Source organism: Ochlerotatus camptorhynchus, unplaced genomic scaffold, assembly GCF_037179485.1.
Source record: "Ochlerotatus camptorhynchus isolate MF236.1 unplaced genomic scaffold, CSIRO-AGI_Acam_v1.1 ptg000046l, whole genome shotgun sequence".
Taxonomy (NCBI): domain Eukaryota; kingdom Metazoa; phylum Arthropoda; class Insecta; order Diptera; family Culicidae; genus Ochlerotatus; species Ochlerotatus camptorhynchus.
Window position 1 is genome coordinate 2,789,508 of NW_027040537.1, and position 24,230 is coordinate 2,813,737.

At 40.7% G+C, this 24,230-nt stretch overlaps 1 long non-coding RNA gene across 1 annotated transcript in view; it reads left to right on the forward strand.

Annotated features, from left to right (window-relative positions):
- Positions 1-24,230, forward strand: part of LOC135717117 (uncharacterized) — a 172,692-nt gene that overhangs the window by 105,302 nt on the left and 43,160 nt on the right. Inside the window, exon 3 of the long non-coding RNA XR_010520301.1 lies at positions 8,647-8,709. This is a non-coding gene — a long non-coding RNA (uncharacterized LOC135717117). The remainder of the gene's footprint in view (positions 1-8,646; positions 8,710-24,230) is intronic.

The following is a 24,230-nucleotide window of genomic DNA, read 5'->3' on the forward strand; positions in this document are numbered from 1 at the left end:
AATTTTTTTTTTACTGGCCTGGTATCGATAACGAAATAGAGGATTACGTCAAACGCTGCACACCGTGTTCAACTGCTGGCGAGACACCAAACAAGACGACGTTGGAATCGTGGCTGATTCCTTCTAAATCATGGTTCAGGATTCACATTGGCTACGCAGGTCCAGTAGATGGAATCTACTTCCTGTTAATGGTAGACCCCTACTCCAAATGGCCTGAGGTGCACGCAACCAAATCTACGACATCGAAAACAACAATCAAGCTGCTGAATAAATCCTTCGCAACGTTCGGCTTTCCAGAGGCAATCGTGTCTGACAACGGCAGCCAAACCTCCGGAAAATTCTTTCGGGAGGAGAAACGCTTGAGGAAGCACTAAACACTTTCCTGCAAGTATATCGCTCTACACCAAATGGCGATCTGGATGGCAAATCTTCAGCAGAGATGATGTTTGGAAGGTAACTTCGTACCAAATCATTCAAACCGACCCAAATTTTCACCATATCCAAAGACAAAAGGAAACAGAATGACGCTTTCAACCAAAAGCACGGCGCAGTCCAGGCGCAGGTTTTCAGCACGGTGACTTCATGTATGTCAAGGAACCAGCAACCGTAATCGAGAAGATAGGAACCGTCAACTACAATGTGTTCCTTAAAGATCAACATCGTCTGATACGTTCGCACGCCAACCAGCTGAAGACTCGTGTTATAGAAAGCAGTCCAACAGATCATCCGACACCGCTTTCGATATTCTTCGATGGTTTCGGGCTAACAACTCCTATAGTGGTTCCAACTTACGATACACTGCGGTTCCGCATGAAGAAGCACTGCAGTTTGTAGAACCATTTCCGAACAATCCAAATGATTCCAACCTGACGGATGACTTGTCGGAAAATGAAGGTACCAATAATGAGGAATCCGAAGATGGACTGGACTACTTCCGGCCCTGTTCAACCCTATTGGATGATGATACTTTAAGGGGGAAATGTTGGATCCCAGGAATTATCAGATTTCTGAGGCCGCTATAAATTTCAGACTTATGATGCCTAACATAAACAAAACCCTCCTATCTCGACGATCTAGAGGGAAAAACCGCATTACTATGCATTATGTACAATACTTCGCTTCGTGTTTCGAATGGTCGGAAGTGTCTCTCGTCTGCTAAGAAGCCACTGATAAAAAAAAAAAATTATGTATGATTTTTCATTCTATTCCGAATCTAACATAATTTGTTATCAACTTTAATTTCAACAAAATGTGTTATAATTTTGACCCGGACCCTGAATCAAAATTATATCAAGATTACTTGATTAAACTTGATAAAGCATGAATTATCAGAGATAGAAAATAGGTTTTTTGAGCAAAGTTGCTTCAAATGAACTGTGCTTCAACTTTATCGAACATTATGATGGTCTATTCCAAGTAATTATTAGAAAATGGCGTATTCAAAAAATGGATTATACTAAAAAATCATAATTGATTTGATCAATATTACATCTGAGAAAAAGATCTTTGAGAAAAGCTACACTGAAATAAAAACTGCGCAAATTTATACAAAAAAAAAACATAAGTCATCGATTTTCTCAAAACTTCAGACCTTAAATTTTTATATTTTTTTGTAAAGAAAGCTGTATTGATGCCCTAAAATTTGGTGACTAATGTACGCTGGTAACTAATTGTAATGGTAAATTTTGTTGATTTTCAAAATATAACGAAATTGCATACTTGTTAGTAAAACAATAATTTAATTGGATTTTACGGGCAATTTTGCATAAATTTTTACATTAAAACTTGTTTCTTAAGTGCAGCCGTTCTCAATTTAATGCGAATTAAAAAAATGCTAATTATTGATTTTCAACACTTTAGACCATTTTCAAGTGTTAGTCGCGATGTTCAGCAACAAAATATGTTTTCCGTTTCCGATTGTTTATTTTAAAAAAAATCCATTCTCAGATATGGTGGCTCTCAGACTTTCCAGAGAAACAAGTTGGTTAGTGTAGATTCCTTATAAATAGTTATTTTACTAAGAAATACGCAATTTAAGTAAATTGTGAAAATCAAAAAAAAATTTAGAAAATTATTGAACGTTACTAACTTCAGCTCTCTTTACAATAAAAATATATAAAAATAGAAGGGGGTTGTTTTGTCAAAATCAACGTTTTATGTTTGTTTGCTATGAATTTAAAAAGTTTTTTCTTGCAATATAGTTTATTACATTTTTTGAATTTGAACGAAAATCTCTCTAATAAAGCAAAAAAAAAAAAAAACATTTTTTGAACATTGAATTACCTTTAACTTATTCTCAGATGTCATTTTGATCAGAACAATCATTTTCATATTATGATTTTTTGAAAACATATAATCTCTTTTTTGAATACGCCCTTTTCAAAAGTTACTCTTGAGAACTAAATTATATTTACATGAAAAATGCAACCATTGGAAGCAGCGAACACGTGAGGAATGTTTCATTCAAATCGGAAGGGGTCAAGACAAAACATATTTTTTTCAGCATTTTGGGCTGGAAATTCTCTATGGAACTAAATTTGGTTGCAATTCGAGATCACAAGATAACACGAATGCAAGCTGAACATTGCATTAGGTCCTACGTAGCATTGATCGATTCTCTTCGTCGACTTTCTCTATCGTTAATAACACACGTCTGCCATATAGTCGCTATATTCATAGTCTGGCGGATAGAATTTCGATCTATCAAAAAGCGGAACCAATTCTATACCTTGTAGACCAACAATTGAAAAGGTACTATCAACTTTTATAAACAAAACGTTGATTATTCTTTCCAACGCCAATCGAATTTACCAGCATCATCGGATAGGGGAACTTTCCACAACCCAAAAATGGCGTTAGTTTGTGTAGGCGAGCCTTGAATCACGAGAAAATGGTTTCCGAAGTTTTGTTCGCCATAGCTGATGTGCTCTTTTCTGTTGTTGGTCGTGATTTGCTCGATTGGTTCCGCTATTTGACAGCTCAGTTGGTTCCCGAGATTCTATCCGCCAGACTATGAATAGAGCGACTATTGTCTGTCATCGACGTCTCTGCGGAGCGCGAACACGGATCTCTATGGCAGTGACCACTACCCCCATCAAAGTTCAACTTTCGACCGCCACCTTCCCGATGGCAACACGGAGGCCCCGATGGCGCTATGAACAAGCGGACTGGGATAGTTATGGTGAAGCCTTGTGTTACGATGTAGTTTGTTTACTTGGTATTGTGTCGTTTGAAGTTGACCGAAATATGTACATACTAGTATAGAAGCAAGAAAAGCAACTGCACTAGCTCCACCAACGGGCAATTCAAATTGCACCTCTCAACTGTCGAACCAAATAATCGATCATCGATAAAAGGCCTCTTCGCAAAGCAGCGAGATGAAAGCGGTGCTTCTCGATCGCAGCGCAGCAGCGCGACGGAAAAAAACACACACACGCACAAGACACCGGCGCTGCCGTTTCACAGCAAAGTTCATTGCACGTATAACCGCCATTGTGGCATCACGCGATTCAGCAGTGTTAGGAAGTTGCCGAAAAACAGTGTGTTCCACACCCGGTAAAGCATTGGGCTTTCCGTTCGATTTTGGCTGACACCAACCACACGATTTGGTCGCAGCACGTACTGGTTCAATCCAGTGAAACAGCGGGAAAAGGCAGCACGTTTCGGATCCGGTTCGGTCTGACCGTCACACCAACAGCTCGTGAACCAACGGAATCGCACACGGACTGATCATAGGCCAAACTTGTTCGGTCGAGAGATCCAGCGAAGGAAGCACGTTGTCGTCACAGCGTGGGCATCGCTCGGACACGGAAGGCAACCGAAGTGGAAGGAGAAAGAAGCGTCCCATACGAGGGGCGCTTTTCTCTTTAGTTTGATCTTCAAACTCTCTGTGCGAGTGACAGTTGCGATCGTTCGGCGAGCGACGGACTAGGTGACGACAAGCAACGGATACCCGGGTGACGGCCACTGGTTGGACCGCACGGCGAGTGGCACTCCTTGCGCCACAACGGCGAACGACGGACTGGGTAGTGCTCGAAGGCGGAAGTGCACGACGTCGACCCGCAACAGTGAACTCTGTGACGAACAGCAATTTCACTACCACACGGAAAGGGCGATAGAGCGACGATTGTCTCGACGGTCGTAGGCGGAGGTGCGCGTCGACAGCTAGCTCCGAAGATATCTGGAACGAGTTGGCGCGAACGTTCGGCAAGTCTCCGGTCTGACGACGGAGGGAAGCCGATAAGCCGGTACGTCGACGAGGCGCATGGGTGCAGTGAGGCCATGAAGCAAGTCCCTTAGTGGCAGCAACGACGGCGAGCAGGAGAAAATGTGAGTACGTTCCAATGTACGTAGTGGGCGGAAGCTTTGCGACGCCGAAGAAAATAAGGAAAAGCCATGTAGTTTAGCGAGCCCTAGTTAGGACCAGAAAGAGGATTAAGAACAGGAGAAAGAGAGAGAGAGAAAAGGAGCAGTGGATAGAAAGGGGGAGTATGTGGGAAGTCAGAATACACATTTGTTGATGGCATATATTCTCAAGTTTTGTTTTATTAGTTGGTGCACATTGCCCTAAGTGTTTTGATTGGTCCGCCCTATGGTAGTTTTGCTCTACCGCTACCGGGGAACTGTAACACTTGTTCCTACAGCGTAATCCGAACAGCATTGAAGACTTTCCAGAAGTGTTATACGAAGCGGCAACAGCAACCATCCCAAAGACCATCACCTACGCTGGTGGAATGAAGATACGAGGAAAGCCGTTTAAGCCCGGCGTAAAGCACTTCACCGTGTAAAGCGGACATCCCGACCGCGAGGACGCTCTCCGTCACTACCGTGAGTCGCACAATCAATGCCGGCAAGAAATCCGTGTCGCCAAACGAACCAGCTGGATGGACTTTCTGGAAGGAATGGATTCGTCACAGTCTTCGGCCGACTTATCGAGGCAAGTCAACACCCTCAGTGGGAAACGGCGCATGACACCGCTACACGTACAGATTAACGGTGAAGCGGTATCTGACCCTGCAATTGTAGCGGACGAGCTCGGCTCGTACTTTGCCGATCCCGCAGCCATCGAGAATTACGAAGACGGATTCAAGTGGAAAGCTAAGCCTTCGAGTCATCCATCGCAAGTTTCACTGTTTCTTCTGACACTGGGAACTCGGACGTCAGCCAGGCATTCTCCTGGCAAGAACCTCTACTCAAGAGGTTACCAACGCCAGGCCAGCTACGGATGCTGGAGCTTTTCAACAAGCTATGGCTCACCAACTCGTATCCAGCGTGCTGGAAGGAGAGCTTAGTCATTCCCATCCCAAAAACCAATGAAACATCCCGTGAAGTTAGCAAGTTCCGGCCAATAGCCTTGACATGCTGTATGGCCAAGGTCCTGGAGCGAATGGTCAACAGGAGGCTAAAGCATTTCCTTAAAGCCGAAAACCTGTTAGACCATCGACAGCACGCCTTCCGTCAACGGTACGGAACGTCAACTTATTTCGCAGCATTAGGGGAGGTCCTCAAGAGTGCCAACGATAGCGGTCTCCACACCGAGATCGTCTCGCTGGATATTTCGAAGGCCTTCAACAGGACGTGGACGCCCTTCGTTTTAGAGCAGCTTGTCAACTGGGGGCTGTGCTTCATCAAAAATTTCCTGACCGATCGTTCTTTCAGAGCCGCAGTTGGCAACACGAGGTCCCAGCTTTTCAGAAAAGAGATGGGCGTCCCACAAGGTTCAGTTATCACCTTTACTTTCTTCCTTGTGGCCATGAAAGGAGTTTTCGGAGGACTGCCGAAAAATGTCCACATTTTCGTGTATGCTGATGATATACTTATCGTAACTACCGGCCCAACAGCAGCATGGATCAAGGCCCAGGCAGCAGTCTGCGCTGTAGAAAGGTGGGCCAGCGCGGTAGGTTTCCAGCTTGGTCAGGTGCCACGTGTGTCCATTCCGGCACTGAAGAAGACGGTCCGTACTCTGGGGGTACTTGTTTACCGGGCCCTCAACTTCGAGCAGCACTTTAAGGCGATCAAGAACGACTGCCGCAGTAGGATCAACTTGATCCACACCACCTCTCGCCCCCACCGGTCTAACAATCGCGACACTCGTTTCCGGGTTGCAAGTGCCGTCATCGATAGTCGCCTACCGTACGGTTTTGAGATGACGTGCATCGCCACCGAAAAGCTCGTGCAGATACTAGCACCAACTTTCAACACCTACGTTCGGATTGTCTCCGGTCTTCTTCCGTCAACGCCCGCCGATGTCGCATGCATCGAAGCGGGTATTCTGCCCTTCCGCCATCGTATAACCGCAGCAACTGTAACGAAAGCCGCTGCCTTTACAGCAATGATCTCCGGAAATGACAGAATCTTTCTTCTCGATGAGGGAAACAGACTCCTCCACATGACTGCCAATTTGGAGCTCCCCCAGTGGCCAAGGTCCACTGGTACGGAGAGAGTCGGATAAAGAGCAGGTTCAAGGCTGGAGATAACTCTGCAGCGCTGAGGAGAACAGTAGCCAAACTGCTAGGTTCGAACTACCCGACCCATGTCCTTATATACACGGCCGGATCGCTATCCCGAGCTGAGGTCGGAATTGGAGTACCCGGAATTTCAACACCGATGAGTAGCAGCCTACCGCCACAATGCTCGGTTTTCTCCGCCAAAGCTGCGGTCATCTTTGTTGCCGTTACAACACCCTCGGACCGGCCCATACTGGTGCTATCCGATTCGTACAGCGTGATACAAGTCCTTACATCTGAGACCCCGACTGGATATAGCGTATCGTGAAGGCCACACCTCCGAACACGGTGTTTTTCTGGATCCCTGGGCACTGCGGTATCCCAGGAAATAGCGAAGCCGACAGCCTCTCAGGGTTTGGACCAGCTGGCCCCCGTTACACCGACGAAGCGCCACTACAGGACATAAAGCGATGGATAGTCAGCAAAATATGGGAAGTCTGGGAAGCAGATTGGTGCCAATCCCAATCCCTCTTCATCCGAAGAATCAAAGGAACGACGAGCAAGTGGACGGATATGTCGAAACTACGGGTCCAGAAGGTGGTTTCTCGTCTTAGGACAGGCCATACAAGGATCTCACATAGTTTTGGTGGGACGCAGTTTCACAGAATGTGCTACGTTTGCGGAACCACTGCTTCGGTGGAACACATCCTGTGCCTGTGTCCGCAATACCAATATCTACGGGAGCAGTACGCACTTCCCAACAGCATTAGGGACATATTGGGCTACGAGCCTTCCACTTTAGCGACAGTTATTTATGTCCTCGAGGACGCTGGGCTATACAACAACATTTAGGTCCTTTTGACTTTCTTTTGGCGGACGTTACATCTCTGCCGGACGGGAGTTTACCCCTCCTACGGTGGAGCTCCGATCTCTTTTAGAACCCTACGAAACTTTGATGTACCAGATGGCTTTTTTTCGTTGCCTGGAATCTGTTTTAATTGCTTTTAGTTGAGTACATGTGAATTGTAAGCCAACTCCGTAACCCTCTTGGGCCTCCTATTTTATAGAGATGAACTAGCCAACGGCTAAAAATCTCTTGGATAAAGACAAAAAATCGTTAATAACTTGAGTACATAACCGTTTCTTGTTGTGTTTGTCGTATCTGTCAATTGTCAATCTGTTTGCTGAAAATAGCTGGGAATGTCTTAACTAAAGAGCCTGAATTTATAAAGAGACGACATCTTATCCATTTGACAGATCTTCTGCTCGATTGGAATGACTTTTCCTATGACTTTGACAGACAATCGATTGTTCCAATTTTGACATGTCGCCTCTTTATAAATTTAGGCTCTTTAGTCTTAACATGGCCGTGAGGATGCAAACAGAAAGTCGACGCAGAGAATCACTCAATGTTACTTAGGACCTAAGGCAATGTTCAGCTTGAAATGAGTGTCAAAGCTCAACGTATCTCGTTCGCATGCAAATCGAAATGAACCACCCTAGAATTCATTTAAAGTAGCTCTATCAGCTTGATTTGGCTGTGTGCATCTGGCGTTAAACTTTCCCGTTCCATCTTCTGCCAAAGCTCCAAAATCCCATCCCAGATGGCATTAGTCTTGATGTAAACCATGCACTCGATTTTCCACGGTTCATTGACTGTTCGTCACGTGCCCAGCAGGTTTCCACTGGCAGAAAATCCCATTCGTTCGGGTCGTGCAATTATCGCTAATGCCTTTCTCTCTTTCGTGGTCGTGGTCGTCGTCGTCATCGTTGTCGTCGCGACGTGGTCCTTGATCGCGATTTCGCAAACTTGTTTACCTGTTGACTTTGGATTCGCATCCCTTCATCGGTCGTCAGCTGGCCCGGGACCTCTTAGAAGGATATTTAAAACGAATGGAAAAACAGGTATTTTTAGTGAGCCGTCGTCGTTTGTGTGGGAAATGAGCATGGAAATGAGATGTGGGAAAATTCGTTCATTTTTCCACCTTGTTATTTACCACCATCATATCGTCATCACGCAGGACCAGGACGACTGCTGTGGAACTGCGAGTTGTTGTCATGGGTCTGTTTTCCCTACCTTAGTTTCCGTTTTTGTTGCTACTGTTCAAGTAGAAACGCTAAAATTAGTTATTTAATTGCTCTATAATTGGATTGTTCTGTTTGCTTCCATAATATTTTCTGTCTCTGTCTATCTTTGCAGGTTGTTTGTCGGAGCTTTCAATTATCATGAAAGGAGCTTAACACGGTGGATTTCAAGTTCAAGGTACGCTAGGGAGTTGTTATTGAAATTTTATGCGCTGATAAATCTTCCGAAAAAAAAATAACAATTATTAAAATTCTCGCCACTATTTTGACCATTATTCAAAGCGAACCAAAACATTCTCTTCACGTTTTTTTTTGTTTTGATTGTTTCTAAGTCAAGGCTGTCTACGCAGCAGAGCCTACTTCACATATTAGAATAGCGCATAAATTGAACGGTTCTCACTTGTCCAGTGGTTCAGTGGTCGGCCGATCGGCAGAAGCAACAGAAGGATGAGGCCGGGAGTCGGGTTGGCGCTAATCTCATGTACGTCTCCGAACGCAAACATGTGTGCCGGGTCGGGGCACGTTCGCACGCCGAAAGAGCTCATCATTGTTTGATTATTCCATTCACACCCGCGTGTGTTCGAATTCAAACATTTCGGCGCTTCGGTGGCGAAGCTCGAGTTGACATTGGTTCGATTTTTTTTTCTATTCGGCTTGATTTCATCTTCTTTCCCGCTTCCCGTTTTGATAGCACGTCTCTCTTGCTGGCCGATCACAATCCGACGAGGGGGTTGTGGATTTAGGTTGAATGATGATAGGTCGAACTGGTTTGATCAGCTGTTCAGTACGCATTACCTCTTTGTCAGAGAATAGATTTATGCGTGAGGAATTTTTTGCTATTTACACCGTTTGCTTCAAATGGGAACTGGGCCACCGTCACGCACATAACGGTTAACAATGAATGTTAAGTTCGAAAAAGTGGCCCAGAAAAGTGCTGCAAAATATTAATATCAATACCTAAAAAATGCTGAATTTCACTAGCCACCTGATGTCAATATCAGTTCACACAGTTAGAATATCAATATCATTCGCCTCAATGTCAGTGTGCAAATGACATTGACATCGTAAAGAGACCTTATATACGCCAGCTAATCGAGTACCGATATTAAGAAAACTCTTCAGTAATATCAAAACAATGCAACGGTTGTACAAAAAAGTTGATTTATTGAGATAAAAGTAATATTTTCAACTTTTCCCTAGTGATATTCATATGGATAGTAATATCAAAGCCGTACCAACAATCAATACGAAACTAACAATTTTAAATTGGCTCACCACTTTAGTAGCCTATTGGTCCCAAGCAAACGATTAACGTACCCTATTCTAGTTGAAATTCTATTACTACACTATGTTTGTTTTGATTCGCTATGAAAGTTTGACAGATAACATCAGGGGTGTGTGGATTCATGCAGAACATGCAGGGGTGAGTGAAATAGCTTGGGACTGCTTGGGACCGTTGTTCTGGTACTGAGTGAGCCAAAAATAATAATGATTTTCTTCGGGACCCAGTGGTCTTAGAGTTACCTCTATGGCCGTACCGCCTGATATCATGCCTTCTACGAATATCAATGTCGGAAGTGAAATTCAGTGCTAGACCAATACCTTACGTCAATTTACATTGTTGACAGCACGCAGCACTGCAAATAACGAATCGGAAAAACTCGACCTAACCTGATTTGCATGAAACTTTGCATAATTGTTTGTTATGGGCAATCATTCACATTTTTTTTTCTAAATTTTGGCCATTTTCGATCTCTTTTTCAAAATAGCGTCCTTGAAATTTTCCAATAAATTATTGCTTGGAAACATGAGAATAGAAGCACTTCTGCTCGAAACGACGTCTAATACAGAGTTTTAGAGAAAAATAATATTTTTTTGGCAAAATATGTAATTTTTGTTTGTTTATTAATTTATCAGAGCCGAGGATTCTTGTTCAATATAAAACCATCTTAAAACTATAGTCAAATAGGTACAACACAACAAACACTTTATCTTCCGCTATCCAATTAGCCTTCTCCATCAGAACGTGATCCGCTTCCAGTTGTTTCATTATATGGCAGTATCGCCAACGGGAGCAGAGCGCTTCGATTGCAGCAATGGACCCAAAACATGATCATCACTCACACACTTATCACTAAACGGTTGCTTTCCAAAGTCGTCGACGCATCGACCGAAAGAACTGCTGATGAAGAACAATGAGAGAGGCCACACAATGGTTGCTGCTGAGCAAACAGACGATCGCGTGACACACATCGAGAGTGGCCTGCTTCTCTCGACAGCCGAGTGAACACTCGATGCAAATAAATCCTTTCGGGGTCTCCCTTAGCTCAGGCAGTGAAGGCGCAGCTACAAAGCAAGAGCATGCTGGAGGTGACTGGGTTCGATTCCTGGTCCAGTCTAGGAATTTATCGGGTTGGAAAAATTCTCGACTTCCCTGGGCATAGAGTATGATTGTACATACCACGCAATTATACTAATGCAATAATGGTACAGGCATCGAAAGCTCTCAATTAATAATTGTGGAAGTGCAGTTGAACACTAAATTGAGAGCACGTATAATGCGATTAGCAATAACCTTGAAAAAGAAGAAGAAGAACTTTTCGTTACTCGCACCAACTTTTGCAACACGAGTACTCGCGCGTTGTAACGGGATATAGAGATAATAGGGAAATAGAAACCGCGTAACCGGTGTCCATCCTCCGAGGGACCGTAACTAATTGTTTACAACATGGAATATCTCGAGATCCTGACCAGATAGAAAGTTACTGTCTTCGGTAAAGTTGTTGCAGAGGTCAAGGTCTTTTGGCTGGTGGGAAGTAGTTGAGAGTTTTCTCACTTCGCGGCGCTAGTATACACGTGAAATTCTCGCATATAAAACATCTTTAAATCCTGACCAGATAGAAAGAAGATGTCTTGGGCAAACTTCTTCAACAAGTCAAGATCTTTTCGTTGATGGACAGTAGTTCATAGCAAATAATTATGCAAAGTTTCATGCAAATCCGAATAGTCGTATGGCTAGTTTTCTTATATGCAATAGACGGTATACTAAAAAAGTGGCGACACTGTCATTATTCTAATAATTTATCTGGATTATTTTGGCTAAGTGGCCTTTATAAGGGTATTTTGAGAAGATTATTGGTTTTCAAATTTCAAAACGATGCAAGTTTCCTAAACATTCCGACTTGAAGAGCCCATCTACAAAGTACTTTAAACTTCATTTAGATTTTCCTTCCGTCTCTATGGTTTACCATACTTTCCGTAACTTTTCAAAACTTATCTGGGATTCATTAAACTATATTAAAACATCTCTTAACTATTAACTGAATAATATAAACTTCTCGCTTATCTGAGTCATTCATGGTTTCCAAGAAAATTCAAAAGCCCAGGATTAACCAAAAATTTTACACGATGCCTCCGATAAAATGTGTAACGGTAAACTTGAAACGTTTGAAATTTTTTAGTTCAGCCATTTATTGAAGAATTTAATTTCTTTTGGCACTAGGGGAAATGACGGCTTCGGCATGACAGACTATTTTCGGCAACCCAAATTGAAACACTATTTTCACTGGATTTTCTTACGATAACACTTCGCTGATTCTTTATGCTTTCAGCTTCAATTTGACTATATTTTTACCACTGAGAAAAAGCAATCTAGCAGGGTTTTCTTGAAATGAAACACACGCACTACAAATTGTAGCTGATTTCGAGTTGCCGATAATAGAACAGCAGATTTACATGCAGTTCAAATGGAACGGTTGCCGAAGAAAAACTGGTTGCCGACAATACTCGCTCTCACTAGAGAAGATTGGAGCTTTGTAAAAGCGTTTCAAAACAATTTTTGACAATTCTTTCGACTGAAATTGTTAGAGCAGCTGGCAGCAAAAGATTGTAAACAAACCAATACTGCATATGTGTGCGTTCCATAGAGAAAAAGGCTATTGAAAGAAGGTTGCTGCTTAGGTTGCCGAGAATACGTAAATTCCCCTATTTAAAACTACATAATTTAAAAATTTATTCAGTATCAATAGATTTAAAATCTATTGATTAGTTGCTGAGCAATGATTTTCCAAACATTGCCAATTTTTTACTGGTGGCATCGAGTTCGGAGTGTTAACGTGACTATAGTACAAGCTGGGTATCTCTGTAGCTCCCTGATTTACGAAGAAGTACCTCGAGCTTTATTGAATATCTGAATTTACCTTAAATTTGCTGCATTTCATTAAAATTTGATTCTTATAAAGTTCTCTGATCAAGTTTTAAATTTGCTGAAGTTCTCAAAAATTCTCCTAGTTTCTCTCATATTTGTTTGATTATTTTCTTCCCAGAAGTTTTCTTATGATGTATGGACTCATTTGAAACGCTTCACTAACATTACCTGATTTGTATCATTTTTTATTCAACGCTTAGCCTAATTTAAGCATTATTTACCATGCTCGAAACAGGTTTCTAGAATTGCACAACAGTAAGGTATTTTATGCCTAACGTCCATTATGCCTAACGTATATTATGCCTAACGTCCATTACGCCTAATGACTTTATGCCTAACGTCCATTATGCCCAACGTCCGTATGCCTAACGTATTTATGCCTAATGGGGTACACTCATTCCCACAGCGCGCAAACTCTGAAACGTCGCTTCGTTGAACTTCTAAATGCTTCTTCATTCGACCAGTCAGCGTTCGACCTAACGGTTCGACACCCCTCTGGGCAGTCCGGACAAACAGTAGCTTCATGGCATTTTATCACCCCGTCCGGCTGAATAGACACCGTAATTATTCAATCGCTTCCTCTGCCGGGTCGTCTCACGTCGGGTCGACTCACCTACTGCTTGCCACTGATTATAAACAAATAAATAAATAGCACTGTGATCCCCTAATTCGTGACTGGAAAGCCAGCGAAGTGCGCACTTGTCGTCATTCTGCGAGGTATTTATGGTCGCATTGAGCACATTTCCATTGCTGCCTAGAGTTGTTTTAAACTTTAAAGTATGACTGCGATGAACTGCAAAACTAACTTTATTAGCCTGCTCCCTCCCCTCCGCCCCAGCCATCGCTCAACCCAAGAAAGTGAGGGGGGCGACGAAAAACTTCAAACTCTACGGAGGGAATTACGGAAGTTTTTGCACCTTCAAACCGAACTTTTCTCGCACTGACTGGGGGCTCTGGGTTTGCACCCGGGCAATTGAAACTTTGTTTTGCACTGCTAGCTGTCGATTTGCAACACCATTCATGAGTTTTTCATTCGGAAGGATACTCTCCCCCCCATTCTTACTACTCACTGCGGCGTGTCTTTGTATGCAGCGAGGAAATACCCAACCGCCCACGTTCATGAGACACAGATTCCAACGGTGCAGATTGAAGAAGCACTTGAGCATTGTCCACCTCATTGACCTTGGAACCAACTTATTCATTCCAACAGGGCAGCACCGGCAGTCAGAGCTGCTGTACTTTCATTTGTGCAGAACTAATCTCGGAGCGGCCGCGGTGGTTGTTTTGTGCGCACGGGGTGACCAACGTCAGCGGTTTTTCGTTTCCTTCGGTTGGTCAGGGTAGAAGCTTGGATGCTTCGATGGCTGCGGGGTACTTTCCAAGAGGCCGGTCCAAAATTCAATTCTAAAATAGCAAATAAGTGACTCTACTGTCGGGACTGCTTTACACGATTTTCACACTGCCGTAACCTAGCATAAATTTTCACCCTTAAGTCTGACTTCAACTTTCAAAATGTATTTTATAGCATTCTGTAATAGCATTTAGACGAAATACGCGTTTCTGTCAAGGATAAAGGGTGGAACGTACAACAAGTAGTTAACTCAAAATTAATGCATTTCTGTTTAGCGTGCACTTTAAAAAATAACAAACGTTGATTTGTAAAGATGTGAGTCTACGAAACCTCTTGCCATTTTTGATTTTGGAATTTTACATTCAGTTTTTATGATGGCTAGCAAACAAGAGAACCAGCCTTTTAAAATTCTGCACGCGCATTTGTTAAATTCAAATCTTTCTTTGTGATGGCTGATTTTAAACAGCTTTCTGGCCAAACAACAACTGGAAGAGAAGCTGAAGAGCAATTATCTTTGGGACAACTGGCATCATCATCCAGAAAATTTACGTGAGCGAGTGTTTGAACAAATGTGTATTGCCTTTTACTAGAAACCACTGATTCCCTAAGTTGTATTGGCCTGATCTCGTGTCTTGTCATTGTAGCCAACAACTAGAACCCGCCAAGAGAAATTCGCAAGAAGAGTTCAGAATAAATTGATAATACGAAAAATAATCATTGCAAATTACTTAATTTAACAAAACTTTTCGGAAGAGGTCAATCGCAAAGTCGGTGAATTTGTATTTGGAAAAGCATAGAGTGAACTCAAAAATATCAGAGCTTCATGTAAGAGTAAGCTGCCAGAATGACATAAAACAGATGATTAATTTTCTACACTTAATTTTGTGTAACTACTTTTTGCTCATTCCACCCTTTTAGCAAATAAGGTAGAGAAATTAAATGAAAATTACTAATCCTTCTCTCTTTCTTTAAATTTATCCCTAGGGGAAAACAACATATTGTTGTAGTAGTCCCCATTATTGCGGTATGTGTTTAAATATTGATTTTTACCGAAAATTCTTGCAGGTGAATATTGATCGGATAGAAAGTTCATTTCAATTGAAAGCATAGCTCGATGAATAACTTTTCAATTTGATGAATTTAGTCACCCTACGAACACTTTTTTTTCCAAAAAGCATCATAGTGTGTTTCAATTTTTAACTGCTTCGTAGATCTGAGAATGAAGATTGCGAATCGTAAGTTTTGGCGTATAAGGGTTAAACAATATAATTAAATGCTTTGATATTCCCAAATGCATCTACTTTTATGATGGATATTAATTTTTTGTAAAATTATTAATTTGGGCAGTAAACTCTGTACCGCACTAATAGGCTCATATAAATAACATTTAGCCTATTTTTGCGGTATGTCCTTATCTTATTCGAAAAATCCATAACTTCCTAATTATAAGAAAAAAACTTTTTTTTGTTCATTAATTCATTTGATTAGGCTCAATCGAATTATCTTTACAGAGTCAATGTTTCTTTTTTTCATCCTTGATTTGTTTTCCGTCGATCTTGTTTTCCGTGCTGAGCACCAATGCTACCAACGCCAGGGAGGCAGCACACCTGGACTCTACCTATCGACCCATCAACTCATGAATCGGGGACCAACGGCTTTACTTCCCGCGTGATCAGTGATGTTATGCCTCAGAACATCCCGGCGGCGCCGACTTGGATTGAACCCAGCCCTGCGGGGGTGAGAGGTAATCACACTTATCACTACACCACCGGCGCCGCTGCCAAGGTTTCTTGTTGACTAATAAATACATCTTAAAACTATAGTCAAAAGATACAACACAATAAACACTTTATCTTCCGCTATCCAAAAAGCCTCGTTTATCAGAACGGGAGCCGCTTTCAGTGGTTTCATTGTATGGCAGTATCGCCAATGGGGGGCAGAGCGCTTCTATTGCAGCAATGGACGCAAAAGTGGTCAGCACTCACACACTCATCCCGAAACGGTTGCTTTCCAAAGTCGACAACGCATCGACCGAAAGTACTGCTGATGAAGAACAATGAGGAGGACCACACAATGGATGTTGCCGAGTAAACAGACAATCGTGTGACACACATCGAGAGTGGCCTGCTTCTGTCGATGCCGAGTGAACACTGATAAGCAATTTAACCACCCATTCAATTAAGACAATCTTGTATATTTACATAGCTGAACCTGAACTGGCACATATTCATAAAAAATCAGGATGGATTCTGATAAAACAGTTAAATTACCTCGAAAAAAAAAAAACAATGAGAGTGAAGAAACCAGGCTTCAAATCAGTGAAAGTTGGGAGAAAATCTGTTTACAAGGCATCCATATTGTACGGTATTCCGGAATCTACGATTCGATATCGGTTGTGTGAAAAGTATTCACAAAAACTGAAAACCGGTCCTCAAACTGTGCTTTCGACTGATAAAGAATAAAAATTGATCTCATGGTTAAAGGTACAGCAACATAGTCTAGACTTCTACATTCCTGAATTTATCAGAACTCTCGCAATTTTCCAGAAGTTGATTGAACTGTCGTAAAGTTCTTTGATCTTGTCCGCCATTCTCCAGAAGTTTTCGAAATTTTCTTGAAGCTCATGGAATTTACCTTAAAATAAGTAAACTTCCCTGAACAATCCTGAACTTATAAAAATTTCCGTCCCTGCATGAAGTTCATTAATTTTTCATTAAGTTTTCAGAACTTCCCTAACATTCCATAAATTTTACTGATATCAATGGAATTTCCTTGATCAACCTGTTAATATCCTGAAATTTTTAGAACATTCCTTATATTCTTGGAATTTTCCATAATACCTCGAATGTTCTTGAAAGTTCCTGTAACTGACTAATGGAACTGCTCTGAATTTCTCTAATCTTCCTCTAAGTACTTGGAATATCCCTAAAAATAATGAAACTGCCCGAAAATCTCCAAATTTCTCCAAAGTACTCTGGACTTCCCATAGGATCTTCTTCTTCTTCGCATTTCAAGCTTATTGCATATCGCATATTAGCTTTTTGCGTGCTCTCAACTTAGTGTTCTAGATGCACTTCCACAGTTATTAATTGAGAGCTTTCGATGCTTGTGCCATTTTTGCATTGGTATAAGTGTGTGGCAAGTCCAATCATAATTCTATGCCCAGGGAAGTCGAGAAATTTTCCAACCCGAAAAATTCCTAGACCGGACCGGGAATTGAAACCAGCCACCTTCAGCATGGTCTTGCTTTGCAGCCGTGCCTTTACCGACTGAGTTAAGGGAGGCCCCAGGATCTAGGAACTGTGATAAAGTGTTCAAAAATTCCCTGAGCATTACAAAACATTCCCTCCGAAAAGTTCCTGTAATTTCTTAGAAGTTAATTGAGCTAACCTGAGGTGTTTTGATCTTTTGTGAAGTTCTTGAAGCTACCTTTAAGTTTTCGCAAGTTCATGGTACTGCCCTGAAATAAATGGAACTGTCCTGAAAATCTTTAAACTTCTCTGGATTGCTCAGGAAATCAATCCCTAAAATTTATGGAACATCCGGAAGTTTCTTAACATTTTCCTAAAGTTCATGGAACTGTTCTGAATTTATCGAAACTAATCTTTCAGATCTTCAAACTTCCCCGAAAGTCTGAACTTTCCGTAAGTTATTAGAGCTGCCGTTAAGATCTCTGAGCTTCCCTAAAGATCTCTAGAACTAGCTTCCTTGAGGTTCATGGATCTTCAATAAATTTTCCTCAAGTTCGGTGAACTTCATCATGAGTCTCCATGAAGTTCTCTGGATTTCCCTGAAGTTTTTAGAACTTCTTAAAAGTTTCTGTAGTTTCCCTGGAGCTGATGGAACTGCCACCCTCGTGAAGTTCTCTGGACTGCTGCTTCTCTAATCTCCCCTGATATTCTCTAGACTATCTCTAAGTTCCGGAACTTCACGAAGGTTCTACTGTGTTACCTGACTTATAACAAATATACGTTGTATACGAGTGCCCCGAATACAACGTTTGACTCGTCTAATTTTGCTTAGCATTTGCTATGTAAAATTATATGAACGTATATTCGATATAAGTCAGGTAGCTCAGTAGCTGTTATCCTGCATTTATTGGAATTTCCCGAATGATCTCAAAAACTTTCCCTAAGATCTTAAAGTGCAATTTACTTTGGTGCATTTTCGAATATTTTAAATTCAGTTTGCATACAGCTGTCGTTATCGTAGGTAAAATGGCTGGAGAAATGGAATAACGTCTGGTTTTTTTTTAATCTGATTTGATACGGCGAAAATCAGGTTTGATAAGTTTTTAAAAAGCACCAAAGTTAATTTCACCTTAAACCGAAGACAACAAATCAAGAAGACTGGCTACTCTTCCATTTTCCCATACGAACGCTATGAGACAGGTACAATCGCGTCATCTGCCGCTCAAAGGTAAATGCTTCGAAAGAATTTGATGGCAAAGATTACATCCTCAGAAGAAAGGTTTGTGTATTTGCTCATTTTTCTATGCGTATCTGTCGCTTGGATTCTGGCAAAGTTACCAGTCTTCTTGAAATGATGTTTTCGCTTAAACTCAACTGAAGTTTTGGTATCTTCGTATTTCATCGACCTAAATATTAGAGGTGGGCAAAAAAGCTCATCTGACTGAGCGGATCAGACCCGTCCAGCTCAATAAGGGGAGCTGATTCTGTTGAACAGCTCTTCAGCTCACATTGAAATTATAGATATTTTGACACAAATTCAAAATCGTAAAATAAATAAATGGTTTTGGTGACCCTAAACCAATAGAGTTATATCTTAAAACTACATTAAATGGTAAAAGTAATCTAAACCAATAAATCCGTAGCTTACAATATTGCTCTACTTTTCAATTTAAAACACCACTAACGCATCAACTGAACAACCACCATATCAGTAAAAACAAAAAAAAATGTATGTGAGAAAGCTATACCCTATACCTATATCACACGCGATGATAGTATTGACGCCTTTTCTTAATGCTGAAGTTATTTCTCCAGCAAAATTGCTCTCACCATTCTCGTCTCAGATCCGGTTCCGGAGCAAAATCGTGACGAATCGAGAGAAAAAAAAAGATCCAAAGAGCTGGACGGATCCGACAGCTGTCATCCTGAACAGCTCCCAGTGAATCATTCGCTGAGCTGTGAGGTGTAGAGCTGCATTTCGCTGTTTGGTTATCTGATTTTGTGCGGATCTTCCGCTCCCGCAGAGAATGATGGGAAGAGAGATGAGAGCACATGAGAGCAACAATAGCATCAGCAATAAGAGCCGGGAACGTAAATACACAGCAAAAAAATAATTTTAATATCACATCGAAATGGATGCACTTCAATCAAGTCAAAAATATGGTGTAATATTACTTGCCAAAAAGGACAAAATTATCATTAATACAATGCATGAACTGACATTACGCCCCAGACAACCAGAAGTCGTATAACAATGTACAGACAGTATCGTAAATTGCTACAGTTTAAGTCAAAATCGCATATAAGAATGGCATACCTCGCATTATGTTCAAGTTAAGTCGTATAGAATGCAGATTTCCGACTTATATGGGATTACTCATTTTTCCGTCGTTTTGTATCACAAATTAAATCGAATTACATCGTAAGACTTATCAAAATGAATTTGTTATTACAGATTAAATCGCGTATGATGTTAAATCAACTCGTTCAAAATTAAATTAAAATATGCACTTATATGGCCTCCAATTTTGTACGTATAAGCCATTTCTTTGCATTCTATACGAGTTGTTTGTTTGTATATATGTTTGTATAGCACGAAAACAACTTTGAATATACGTGCATTCTGGTTGTCTGGGGCTGCTTTTACTGCATTTGTTTATTGTTGTGGCCATAAAAATTACATGAGATTTTCGACATGATTGAAGTGCATCCTCTTCGATGTTAGATTAAAATTTATTTTTTGCTGTGTACATGTTGTATTACGCGCGCATCTTGGTTTACGTGGTGGCTGTTCAATGCGTAAGAGGAGTGTGGAGTCCCTCATTGAAAAGTTCCTCTATAAGTGACGGATTGAATGGATTAGACTTGTTGTATCAGTGAGCTGATGAGCTGCGGTTCCCAAAAGTTAAACCGGGGGTTATCAGCTCACTTTAGTGAATCGACTCTTTAGAACAGCTCGGGAGCGGATTGCAAATCTCTACTAAATATGATAAATATGATTTGTCTAATATTTGATTTAACGGATTTCAAATTTATCTAATTCCTATGATTTGGCTGATTGATAACTGATTTCAAAGAATTCTGGTTTCAGTTTTCTCTGTTTCTCGTTTCTCTAAATTCTGATTTCTCCATTTTCGGGTTTATGGTTTCTCTTTTTTTCATATTTGAGGTATATGTTTGTGCCTGAGCTTTGTCTGATTTCACATATTGTGCTTTCTCCGATTCTTGATTCCTCTGATTTCTGATATCTGCTATTTTTGATCTCTGATCGCTGATTTCTGATTTATCTGATTCTCGGACTCTCGGACTTAAAATTTCTTTAATTTCTGATCTGATAAAAGTTCGAAAGGCCGAATGAACAAAAACTTACCTAAAATTACGTTACAGATATATTTTTAATTCTGTTCAAAACATCTAAACACTATCCTCAGCTGTTGTGAGTTTGAACTTCCTTGGAATTTATCTCAAAACTACTGCTATATAAGCTCTCCTCGACGCAGCCGAAAATATTAAATTTTCCTTAAGATTCTTTAGGAACCGAATCAACATCAGATACAGATTCCTTTCAAATTCTTATCAAAATTCTGCTGAAATTAATGTCAGATATGCTAAGAATTTCTTGTCAGCATTGCTTTGGAACTCTTGTAGAAATTCATTTGAAGTTATTGATTTTTGGATATTTTTTTAAATCATTATCTGAATTCTCTTTGAATTAGCGAACAGATATTCTTTGAAATTCTTCTACACATTTCCTCACAATGCCCTTGAAATTTACTTCAAAATTGCCATTTGCTAGAAGAACTACATTTGCACAGGAATTTTCCTGAAGCTTTCCTCACAAAGCCTTACAATTTCGGTTCAGAACTAATTTCTAGTCTCCTCGGAATACCTTAAGAATACTTTCCATAATCCTCTAGGAGTTCTCTTCAGAATAGCGTTTGGATTGTATATATGTATGATAATTGTCTACCGCTCATTGTAGCACGGAAACTAAGTCCGATAGCAGTGGGCGCTCCTCACTGTTTGATTTGATCAAGCTTAATAACCTCTGATTGTCCTCAACACGTCACTGTATGAAGTCTTAATGAAGCCTGGAAAATCTTTCGAGATATCCTGCTTCAACATATGAACTTAATTTTAGAGCTCATAAAATCTGTTACAGTTTCATAGAAAAAATATTTTTAGAGATTCGTGATCTAAATGTTTTTTCAAGGTCTAAAAAAATACTTGTTATTGATGAATTATGAGAAAAGTCGCCAAATATAAAATCTTTGAATTGCTTAAGCTTTTTTTCCCTTGACTGCGTTTTCGCTCTCCCCTTACTACGGTGCTGAGTGTGGTCGTAGAAACTTGCAATGTGGCCCGCCATGTGCTGAGCATCACTCTAGACTCTTGAATGCACTTAATTTTTTAAGTAGAGCGTCCTAGGGAGAGGGTTTCTTGCGTAAGTTTGTGGAATTCATAAAGGCTGCCCAAGACATCGAAGACCTATGATTTACAAAAATCAGGCTTAATTTAAAAAATACCTTTAATGCGTTTCCACAATTTTTGCGATACTTTGAGGTTGGGTAAGATGGAATAACCAGGTGGAAAGAAACCTGCGGAGCATTTTGCAACACTACATTAGTAATCCGTTGCTTGCAGCTCTTGAATTACGAACCACTCTATAACTGTTTCCTATAATGTTCACGCTCGGTGTTTTTTTTCCCTAAGCACTATGACTGAAACCAGAAGAAGATGAGTTTTTCAAAATAGTTTTTGACATATAGACTAAACCCAAGTAGTAGTTTTATCAAGGTTTTAAAGCATTCTATAAGTCTGAATCATGCGCAACAAGGCTGTGATAAAACCATAATTTCTTTGTGAAAAATTGTTTTTTCCAAATGTGGAAATCCTCACTTCTATTAACAAATTAACAGGTTGGAGGAGTCGTATAGAGTGTTAGTTTATTCAGTTTAAATGTGTATTAAAATAAAAGCAGACCTGTACCTATTTTTATTTCATGTCGGGATTAATTCTATGAAAATTCTTGAAAATATATCAAAGAATCCCTTCTAATTAGTGTAAGAGCAACCAAAGGATGCCCGGAAGGAGGCGTGTTATCACCTCTATTGTGGTCTTTAATAGTTGATGATCTTCTCAAAAATTTAATAGCCCAAGGCTTCGAAATAATTGGCTTCGCAGATGATATAGTCATAATTATACGTGGAAAATTTGATTGTATTATCGCTAACAGAATGCAAATTGGTTTAAATTTTGTCTCATCGTGGTGTGATAGGGAAGGATTAAACATAAATCCTTCTAAAACTACTATCTACCCGAAGGAAGAAATTTTCATTAGACAACATAAGATTGAAAGGCACACTTTTGGAACTTTCTAATGCTGTCAAATATCTTGGAGTAATCCTCGATAGTAAACTTAATTGGAATATGCACCTAGAGCAGGCAATAAACAAAGCTACTAATGCTCTATGGATATGCAAAAGAACATTCGGTAAACAGTGGGGACTGAAACCGAAAATGATGCATTGGATTTACTCGGCAATTGTGAAACCCAGGATTACTTATGGTGCATTGGTCTGGTGGCCAAAAACAAAAGAGAGTGTTGCTCAGAGAAAGTTAAAAAAAACTCCAACGGTTAGCAACTCTCTCAATAACAGGTGCAATGAGAAGTACACCATCGAAGGCATTGGATGCTTTGCTTTATATGCTACCATTGCATGAGTTTGTACAATTAGAAGCCGAAAAGTGTGCTCTAAGGATTACAAGGTCAGTGAAACTCTTTGAAGGAGACCTTAGAGGACATCTTAGGATTCTAAAAACTGTTAGTATCAACTCTCATCATCTTAGGATTCTAAAAACTGTTAGTAACAACTCTCTAGTAAGGAACAACGAAGACTGGATGGAGAAAAGATACAATTTCAGTCGACTTTTTAAAGTAGTTGACCCTGGGCGTAATTCATGGCAATTTGATGGCCCGGTTCTTCGTCCATGATCGATTGTTTTTTATACAGATGGTTCAAGATTGAACAATCAAGTGGGAGCAGGAGTAACTGGTCCAGGGATAGAAATAACGGTTCCTGTGGGCAGATGGCCAACTGCGTTCCAAGCTGAAATCCAAGCAATTTTAGAGTGTTCCATTATATGTTTGCGTAGAAACTATAAGAGTTCAAATATATGCGTCATGTCCGACAGTCAAGCTGCTCTAAATGCTTTAAAGTCGGCGACATGTACATCAAAACTTGTCTGGGAGTGTGTTCAATCACTTCAAAAATTGTCTTGTCATAATCAAGTCAACTTATATTGGGTTCCTGGTCATTGCAGGATTGAGGGAAATGAAAGAGCTGATGCACTAGCAAGACTCGAATCTTCTCATAAATTCATCGGGCCAGAGCCCTTTTGTGGCTTATCGGCTGCATCTCTTAGAATGGAGCTAAAAGCGTGGGAATTTTCAAAAGTGGAGGAAAGCTGGAAGAACGCTTCTATTGCTAGGCAGTCGAAGCGATTCATTAATCCAAACATTTCTGTGACCCAAAAGATCTTAGTATATATGCAGGTCTTATAACAGCTGATTGGAAAACTTCAAGATGATGTATGTCGCTTCTGTGGCATAGAAAAAGAAGACTCGGAACATTTGCTATGCCACTGTCCGGCAATTTTCAATAAAAGGCGTAAGTTCTTCGACAAGGGGCTGATAGAACCCTTTGACATTTGGAGAACAACTCCCAGTACGGCAGTGCACTTTATTCGAAGTATAATGCCGTGCTGGGATAATGCTATTAGTCAAACGATGGAGATCACTCCTAATAATAGTGATACGGCATCTTGATGTAGCTAAAGAAAAAAATGGGGAATATATCACAATAGATCAGAAAAATGGTCGCAGTTATGAAAATACCCGACAAGGAAAAAAATCCCTTCTAATAGTTTTGAGAGAATCATAAAAAAAA